The sequence below is a fragment of the Mustelus asterias genome, chromosome 8 (assembly GCF_964213995.1).
Source record: "Mustelus asterias chromosome 8, sMusAst1.hap1.1, whole genome shotgun sequence".
Lineage (NCBI taxonomy): Eukaryota > Metazoa > Chordata > Chondrichthyes > Carcharhiniformes > Triakidae > Mustelus > Mustelus asterias.
In genome coordinates, this window is record NC_135808.1 from 87,899,811 (window position 1) to 87,909,437 (window position 9,627).

Consider the following 9,627-nt stretch of genomic DNA (forward strand, 5'->3'; position numbering starts at 1 on the left):
ATTTTTTCCAACCTGTCCCTCCTCTCAAACCAAATAAAAGTGACCTGCAAGTGGCTTCTGATGATAGCCAGTATTTATGTAAGCAATAATTCATTCAAACACATTATACCGCTAGTACAGAGTAACCAAGCACTTGGGTGGGAATCAGCTAATCAAAGATTTGTGGAGGCTTAGTTATATCTGATTAATCTAGTTGAATTTTGAGGTCATTAGCATGGTGGAAATGGCAGGATCTACGAGTCTTGGCTATAGATTTCCAATAAACATTTTGTAAGGTTCCACACAAGTGACTATTAGCAAAAATGAAAGTATATAGAATTAGAACCATATGTTGATCGCATTGGATTGCAGAACAGATTTGAGGAATTAAATAACTTACTCCTGCTCCTATGGGCTGGATTTAGTCATTTCGATGGGGGTCTCAGCCACAAGTAAGAGAACTGGCGGAGAAACCCTGTCAGTTTCATGGGACCAGTATTAAGCATTCATCAGGTCACTGAATTAGCCGATATCAAGCCTTCTCAGAACTCAGCACCCAAGGGATAGGAGTTATGCCTACTGAGAACTGCCAGCTGATCAGAGGCTGGCAACACTCTATTGCTCATCAGCAGCACTGGGAGCAATGGCTGCTGTCGGCAATGCACCCACCAGAAGCCTAGGATTGCCAAGGGACCCCAAGCCAAAGATTAATGAAGGCAGGCTCGGGATCACTGGGTGGAAGATGGACGGAGGGGTAAGGAAGGACATGGGGTGGGGGGGGGGGGGGGGGGGGGGTGACTTTGAGTGGTCCCTCCACTTCACAATATAGGTTTCTCAGATGATCTCCAGGACGCACGGGAAACTACATGGCTCCCATTTAATCCCTTCGTCATCATTGAATTGCAGTGGGCTTGGGTGTCAGTTGGTTCATTAGCCTAATTGAATCCTGCCAACGATGGCTGGGAATCCAGCTTCTGCCTCTTCTTCCCTCCAAATTCATCAGTAAAGATTTAGCTGTCACAGGGTGACTGGCATGGGGACTCTCCCATGATTGAATGCCACTATGGTTCCCACTGCATTAATCCAGCCCTATGTTTCAGTTTTGGGCACTGCACCACAGGATGGACATAGTGGTCTTGGAAAGGTTATAATACAGATTTCCAAAAGAATGCCAGGCTTAAATGGTTAAATTATGAATACAGATTGCATAAATTTTGTTCATATTACTTCCAGTTTAGTTTGAGTGAAGTTATTTCTGTTGAGTGGAGCTCTAATCAATGTATTCAAAGGTTATAACGGATTTGTTCAGGTAGATATAGAAACTAGTTCCTCTGATGGGGGGAATCCAGATAAAGGGGCATAATCTTAACAATAAAACTGAGCCATACATGAGTGAAAAAACAGTGGAATCTTTCTCCCCTCAAAGGCTGTGAATGCTGTATTCATAAGACCATAAGATGTGGGAGCAGCAGTGGGCCATTCGAGTCTGCTCCACCATTCAATGCGATCACGACTTATCTGATGTGATAATCCCCAATTGCACTTTCCTGCCTATCACCACAACTCTTGATTCCTTACTGATTAAACATCTGTCTTTCTCAGCCTTGAACATACTTAACGATCCAGCCTCCACAGCCCTCTGCAGTGAAGAATTTCACATTCACTACTCTCTGAGAGAAGAAATTTCTCCTCATCTCTGTCTTAAATGGACAACCCCTTACTTTGAGATCATGCCCTCTGGTCCTTGAATCTCCCAGAGGGGGGAAAGTAACCTGTCAGCATCTCCCCTGTCAAGCCACTTGAGAATCCCATATGTTTCAAAAGGTCATCTCTTCTGAATTCCAATGAGTACAATCCAGCCTGCTCGACACTGTCCTCACAAGAAAATCCTTCTAGACCTAGTTAATATTCTCTGGACAGCCTCCAATGCCAGTGTATCTTTCCTGATGAAGGACAACCACTGAGAGAGCGGCGGTGCCTATAGAACCCTGAATAAGAAGATAGAAAATGAAAAGTGGGTGGTGATGGTGGATTTGTGAGCAGATAAGAGATTGTCTTTGGGGGAAAGTTTACTGGCTTTAGAAACCAGCTTTGAAGTTGACTCCCTTCCTTAAGTATTACATGCTGCTAACACTTGCCCAGCTATGAGCTTTTAATAAAGATAACACAGTTCCAAGAGCAGTGCAAATATAGGCTGCGAGTTTGGGTGGGCAAGCCAGTAAAATGGCGCGAGAGCCAAGAAATAAGGTCCTGAAGGGGTGGGGCGGAAGGGGGGACAGGTTGGGGGTGGGACCAACGGGGATCAGGGAGGGGGTGCCCACTGCCACACTGAACGTGATTGGTGGGGGGGAGGGAGCCCACTGCCATTTTGTCCGCAATCAGTGGAAGGGGGGAGGGCATCATGCTGCCACTCTGCCTGCAATCGGCAGGGGGTGGGGGGAGCCTCTGCCACTCTGCCCACAATCGGTGGAGGGGTGGGCCACTGCCACTCTGCACGTGATCAGTTGGGGGGGGTGGGAACCGATCGTTCTGGGGGGCGGGCAGGGCGATCATTCTGAGTGGTTGGGGGGGGGGGCGTGGGTGCTCACTATCGACCACGGAATCCTGGGATAGCTGGAGGGGGCTATAAATAAAATATATAAGTCTGGCTGCAGCAACAAAGCTGCCAATGAGGGCCTCCCTGGTCCCCTGGCGCTGTTGGACCCTGTCTACCGACAGTCCACTATTCTTCAGGTCCTCCTCAGGCTCTTCCTCGACCCTAACTTGGTCCTCCTCCTCTTCCACATGCTCTGGCCCCCCCCCCCCGCGCCCCAACCTGTGTCAGGTTGTGGAGAACACAGCAATCGACAATGATACGGGAGATTTTCTAGGGACTATGTTCGGGTGCCCTGCCAATGGTCCAGACAATGTAACCGTCTCTTCAGACGTCCAAGTCCTAGTGGCAGAGTGGGCCTCATTATAGCGGGTTTCTGCCTTGCTCTCAGGCCTCTGCACTGACATCATCAGCCATGACTTGAGCGGTTACCCCTTGTCCCCCACAAGCCAACCTCTTAGCCGAGGGTGACCCTCAAAGGCACCAGAAACCTCAGAGTGTCCCAAGATGTAGATGTCCTCCACACTCCCAGGGTACTGCTCACAGATAATGGTCACACATAATCTGCATGTTAAGGAAGCGGAACCACTTCCTGTTTATGAAGGGCACCCCCTGCCGAGACGGTGCACTGAGGGCAACATGTATACCTTCAATTGCCCCCTGGGCTTGGGGCATCACTACAATGTCAAAATACTGCAGCCCGAGCATCTTGGTGGACCTGGTCCAGATTGAAGTTGATGTAACCTGATGTCTGGGCTGTTATCTTGCACATGCACCTGTGGGCTGAGAGGTTTGCAAAATGCCACACAGCTTTCCACTGCTCAAGTCCTAGAAAGAGCATGAGGCACAAAAATTAAGGGCAGCCATGACCTTCATGGCCACCAGGAGTAGGTATCCTCCTCCTCCTCTTGGTGCCACGTTTGCGAGTACTTGGCACCAATGTCTTACTGTCTCCCTGTCTGAGTCATTGGTGGCACAAGTTGTCCAAAAGCTCATTGAAAGACCAGCACCTCCTGTAGACATGTGGCCTGCAATAGCGCCATCTTCTAACTCTCTCCTTAGCCTCATAGGCCCCAGATCCTGAACCTCAGTGGCAACCCCCTCTTCATTGGGTGCTAACTGAAATGGTGCTGGGTCAAGTTTGGGTTGGCTCTGGAGTTTTCATCATTGTCTTTCTGCCTCGGCAGCAGCGATAAAGAATATTGCCAGCTGGGATGACTGCAAACCAAAATGCATCGTTATTCTGTGAGGAGGTGGAGAAGAGGAGAGAGAGAGAGAGAGCCAGTCAGCAAAGTCGATCATTACTGGGCCCTCAGGTCCTCCATTATCATCCTATGTATGAAGACAGCCTAACCCTCACTATTCTAGTCGCCAGCACGCAGCCTTGAAGAGCTGTTGCCATAGCAGCCAGCTTATATGGATACAGACAATGCCCTTGACCCCTTATTGTCGTGAATGCCCTCCCATCTAGGTAATCCCTCCCTTTACATCACCAATAGTGATGTGCCTCATTTTTCTGGTGAAAGTGGATGCACTTACCTGGATAGTCACATGAGTAGCCTGGGAATGGAGGGATACAAACGATTGGTCTAGTTGGACCAAGGAGCGGCACAGGCTTGGAGGGCCGAAGGGCCTGTTTCCTGTGCTGTACTGTTCTTTGTTCTCTTTGTTCTTTGCACCTGTGGCCTCATAACTCCTGAATCCACCAGTGGAGTCGTCTGGTCGACGTTGTGGATTGGGCTACATTCACGACCTTTTGTAGTTCCTTGCGGTCTTGGGCAGAGCAGGAGCCATACCAAGCTGTGATACAACCAGAAAGAATGCTTTCTATGGTGCATCTGTAAAAGTTGGTGAGAGTTGTAGCTGACATGCCAAATTTCCTTAGTCTTCTGAGAAAGTAGATGGTTGGTGGGCTTTCTTAACTATAGTGTCAGCATGGGGGGACCAGGACAGATTGTTGGTGATCTGGACACCAAAAACTTGAAGCTCTCGATCCTTTCTACTTCGTCCCCATTGATGTAGACAGGGGCATGTTCTCCTTTACGCTTCCTGAAGTCGATGACAATCTCCTTCGTTTTGTTGACATTGAGGGAGAGATTATTGTTGCGCACCAGTTCACCAGATTCTCTATCTCATTCCTGTACTCTGTCTCGCCATTGTTTGAGATCCGATCCACTATGGTTGTGTTTCAACAAACTTGAAAATTGAATTGGAGGGGAATTTGGCCACACAGTCATAGGTGTATAAGGAGTAGACAGTTGATAGGAGGTTCAAGGCTAGCAAGCATGTGAAAGGGCACAGGTGCTCTTAGAGGCAAAGAAGGATGCCAGGTGGATGCTCAGGCTAAGCAACACACCAATTTTTTACTGTCAATTAACCATACTCCATAGAGCAGGGCAACCAGCGACTTCAAGAACGAATCCCAATTCACAACCTAGCCCCCACTCCAGGACATTCACTTGACAGTCCAGTCCTGTCTCCATCAGTGACATGCAACCAGGCCATTGCTCTGAAAAATTCAAGTTTCACTATCCCTCCAGCCCAAATCAGGAGCCTATATCCCCCAGGGCCAGTGGCAGCCACATCAAGGTGGTAGAGCTTAACTCTGTGGCCCTAATGCTGAGTTTCGCAAGGACTCAAATAGAGGTGTCCTCACTGAGGGACCTTTGTGTCTTCTTGTCTGAGCTAGGGCATGCCGACAAAGCAGGGGGGCAACATGATGGAAAAGGAGGAGGATGAGGACAGGGTCGAGGAAGAACCTGATCTCGTAGTGGAGATGTCCAGGCATAAGTCTCATTCTTCAGGTGCTGAATTGAAGCCACAGCCTAGATATTAATGCTACTGAGAGACCATGTATCTTTGTTGGAAGCTTGGCAGACATGAAATAAGGACCATTTGGGAAAAAGAGCGATCCAAAGATACTTCTGCTTCTGCTAGGGGCTTTGCAGGCAAGATTAAAAAATAGCCCTTCAAAAAGAAAACGGTACCAGGAAGTTTTTATGCTCTCTAGAAAGGCTCAAAGACTCAGATGGGTCAAGACAGAACAGCTGTGGTGAAAAAAAGGAAGTACTTCAGGGTTAATGAGGCATGCAATGAATGTATCAAAGAGCTTTTGGAGCAGCTGGGCATTCTGCAGGTTAGTAAGGGAATCTCCTGAGTGAGAGTTACAAATCCTTTCAATTAACGAGGTCAACCCCCTTCCCCTGCACTAGCACCCCCACCCTACCTCCAGGTCCTGGAATAATCCCCCTCTACACCCCCGAAGAAATTAAAAAATGGATGCTTACCTCCTTGCTCCCCTCGGAGTCCAGGGTGACTGAACCCTACTTCTAAAGAGCTGGACTAATTGGCACCTACGAGACTTCCAGGGAGGGAATTGGGAACATCATAGGAGGCAGTTGAAACAGGCTTCCAGTCCACAAATTATATTCAAAATTGTTTAAACAACTTGTGGGATTTTACAGCCTTGCTTGACCTGAGACCAGAAATTCCCATTCGAGGCCCAACATTGTCCGCCCCTTGCTCGCTCCGAATCCCGTGGCGGGCAGCATGGTAGAATTCCAGCAGTTGTCATCAGGTTCTCTCCTGCTGTGGTCAAGAGCCTCATTTTTACAGGCTGAGTGGGCCAGGAAACTGGGAAAGGGATCAACACACAACAGGAATCCAAATTTGGCCCACTCGCTCAATTTAATGGAATTGCTGCCTGGGGCTAGCGGCCCCAGAGAATCCCTCCCCATTATCTCCAAAAACGAAGGGATCAAATTATATGAAGACTTACATTGATTTACCGAAGTAAGAAGAAATGCACACCACCATCTGCACAGGCTGTGCCTTTTTTAAAATACTTTTCCAATTCAATCAAATCAAGTCCAATTCAGAGTCTCAACAAGTTGAGACATTTCCAATCCAAGCTGACAAGACAGGGTCTGCAACCCCTGTCTTGGGCCTCATCTACATGAGCCAAGCTGATTGGAGTAGGCGCAGGTCTTCCTCCTCCAAGGCTTTATCTCATTTGCATCTTAGCCAAAAAGCCGAGCTGCCGCTTTTAAAAATTGCTTCATATGAAAATGAAGCTTAAATGTAACCTAATGACCTCAACCAAGCGCAGCATCCCATCCATACTACACTTGATCTTAGCCAAAAGGCCGAGAAGCGATTTATTCTTAATGATATTCATGAAGAGAAATTTGGCACACACACAGGTGGTGACCTGCAGCAATGCATGCCCACAAGGAATCCACTTTAAGTCAGCATAGTGCGATTGAATCTCTCCAAATGAATTTTTAAATGTTAGTTTATTTAAAAATACTCAAGAATATAAATTGAATTAAAACACATCAGCATATTTATGTTTGATGGTGATGCAGTTCTTCTTCATCCACTTGCCAAAAACTATTAGGGGGCGATTCTCCCAGGCTGCTGCGCTGCTCAAGTAGCGCAGCAGGCCGGGAGAAATCAGCGGCGGCCCTTTTGCCACCTTCCCGCTGGGCAGCTGGGCCTCCGCCTGTCTCCCAGCCTAAGTTTTTAAGCACAAACGGATTCGCGCTTAAAATCAGCACGGTGGCCAATTACATCACATTACCATAGCTTACAATATCATTAGCGGGTCAGCCGCTGAATTCTCCCTCCTGCTAGCGTCTACTTCCTCTCCGGCGTGATGTTTACAACTGCTCTATAAAAGTCAGGACCTGGCGTGGCAGAACTGAAGAGGAGCAAGGAGGTAAGTGTTATGGAGCTGCAGTCCCTGCAGGGGAGGGTGGAGGCAGGAGCTGGAAACTTTCTGGGTGGAGTGGGAAGTTTATTGAGTGCTGGAGGTGCTGTTTCCAGGCAGAGGGATATTCAATTGTTCTGGCTGTGGGATGTGGTGAGGGACTTTACTGAGTGCTGTGGTTTTAGGGAGTGGGGGGAAGGGTACCATATGCTGCTTCAGGGCTCATCAAGTCAGGCAGCTGGTGCCCCAAGCAGGGGCGCTCATGTTAACACAGCCACTCAAACTGCATGTGCTCTGCAGTGAATGGACACCCGTATTGTGATAATCAGGAGGCTGTCCCTGCCCCATGTGCCTAACCTGCAACATATGCCTGGAAGGGAATCCTGTTGTAGCACCGATGGCAAGACTCAAGGGTGCGCAATGGCCTGCCCGCACACCAACCTGTATGTTCTCCCTGCCTACCGTTGTCACGATGCCAATGGCAGGCAATCTAATCAGGTGACAGATGGCACTCCAGATTGTGCTGTGTTGCCAGCATTTACAAGTGGGAAACTGGTCCCAGTGAGGACCAGTGAGGGGATGCTGGGATAGTAAAAAGCAAAGACATGTATCTGTCTGTCTGCCTATCGAGATATCTATCTGTCTATCTATCTCTCTATCTTTCTATCTATCTCTTTATCTCTATGTAACCCTAACCATGCAGATGGATGTTGGACTAATAGATCTGGAGTTGGCCATCATGATGGCAGCTGCTGAGGAGGAGGCGGCTCAGGAGGTAGAAGGAGTCGCATGGCCACTGCAAAACCAGCCAATGGCAGAACCTGCAAAAAGAGGGCAGGGGGCTGCCGGTGGGGCCCAGGAAATGGCAGCACAGTCTCTCGCAGGGGCTTCCAGGACAAGGAAGATGTGGAGACAGAGACTATACAGGACAAGGAGATCCTTTGTGGGCCTGTCTGAGGCCATGTGCCGGCGTCAGTTCTGCCCGCGCAAGGAGACGGTGCAGCACCTGTGTCAGATCTTGGCAGACCTGGCACCTCAGGGGGGGAGGGCACCCGCTCCCAGTGGAAGTGAAGGTGACAGAGGCCCTGAATCTCTATGCCACTGGATCGTTCCAGGCACCCAGTGGGGACATCTCTGGCATATCACAGGCCTCTGCGCATAGGTGTATGCACCAGGTTAAGGATGCCTTGTATGCCTCGACAGGCCAGTATATCAACTTTGATGCACCACCAACAACCCCAAGCTGCTCCCTGAACCTCCCCCTCCCTCACCCTCTTTCACCCCACCTCCCACCAGAGTAAATGGTTGGTGCTGCTTAAGTTTCTCCATCTCTTTTGTGATATGACCAGCTAGATCGGTTAGACTCTGAACTATCTGGTATGTATGTGCAACACTCTGATCCAATTACTGCACATGTTCCACCCTGGCTGCCAAGACATAATCCAATGCCATTCGATGCTGAAGTACTGCAGTGAGCACAGCAAACATCTCATAATTGACCTCAGTAAGGGCATTGGCTGTATCATCTCGAATCTGTACCTTGGGAACATTATGCCAAAAAATCATTCTGTCTCTGTAATGGCTCATCAATGTCTTGTCAAGGGAGGAAGTTGAGGAGTATGATATATGTATGGGATTACATATCCAAGGTAACACGATCCCTTCCATCCGACAGAGAGCCAAGGATATGCCCTATCCCCACAAATCCAATATGTACCATTGAGAGTTGGGTAAGTGTTGCCTCCCTTAAAACAAAAGATTATTTGAAATTTCTCTAACAATTTCCAAGTCAGGACGATAAGTGGTTGGAGGGGAACTTGCAGGTGGTGGTGTTCCCATGTATCTGTTGCCCTTGTCCTTCTAGATAGAAGTGGCAATGGGTTTGGAAGGTGCTGTCTAAGGATCTTTGGTAAATTGCTGCAGTGCAGCTTGTAGATAGTACACACTGCTGCTACTGAGCGTCGGCGGTGGAGGGAGTGGGTGTTTGTAGATGTGGTGCCAATCAAGTGGGCTGCTTTGTCCTGGATGCTGTCAAACTTCTTGAGTGTTGTTGGAGCTGCACCCATCCAGGCAAGTGGGGAATATTCCATCACACTCCTGACTTGTCCCTTGTAGATGGAGGATAGGCTTTGGGGAGTCAGGAGGTGAGTTACACGCCACTGAATTCCTAGCTTCTGACCTGCTCTTGTAGCCACTGTGTTTATATGGTGAGTCCAGTTTCTGGTCAATGGTAACCGCAAGGACGTTGACAGTGGGGGTTCAGTGATGGTAACACCATTGAATGTCATGGGGCGGTGGTTAGAGTGTCTCTTATTGGTGATGGTCATTGCCTGTGGCACAAATG

The 9,627-nt window shown here is 48.6% G+C and overlaps 1 pseudogene; it reads right to left on the minus strand.

Annotated features, from left to right (window-relative positions):
* Positions 1 to 6,619: 6,619 nt before the first annotated feature.
* On the minus strand, positions 6,620 to 6,729 carry LOC144498076 (U2 spliceosomal RNA; annotated as a pseudogene).
* Between the last annotated feature and the right edge of the window lie 2,898 nt (positions 6,730 to 9,627).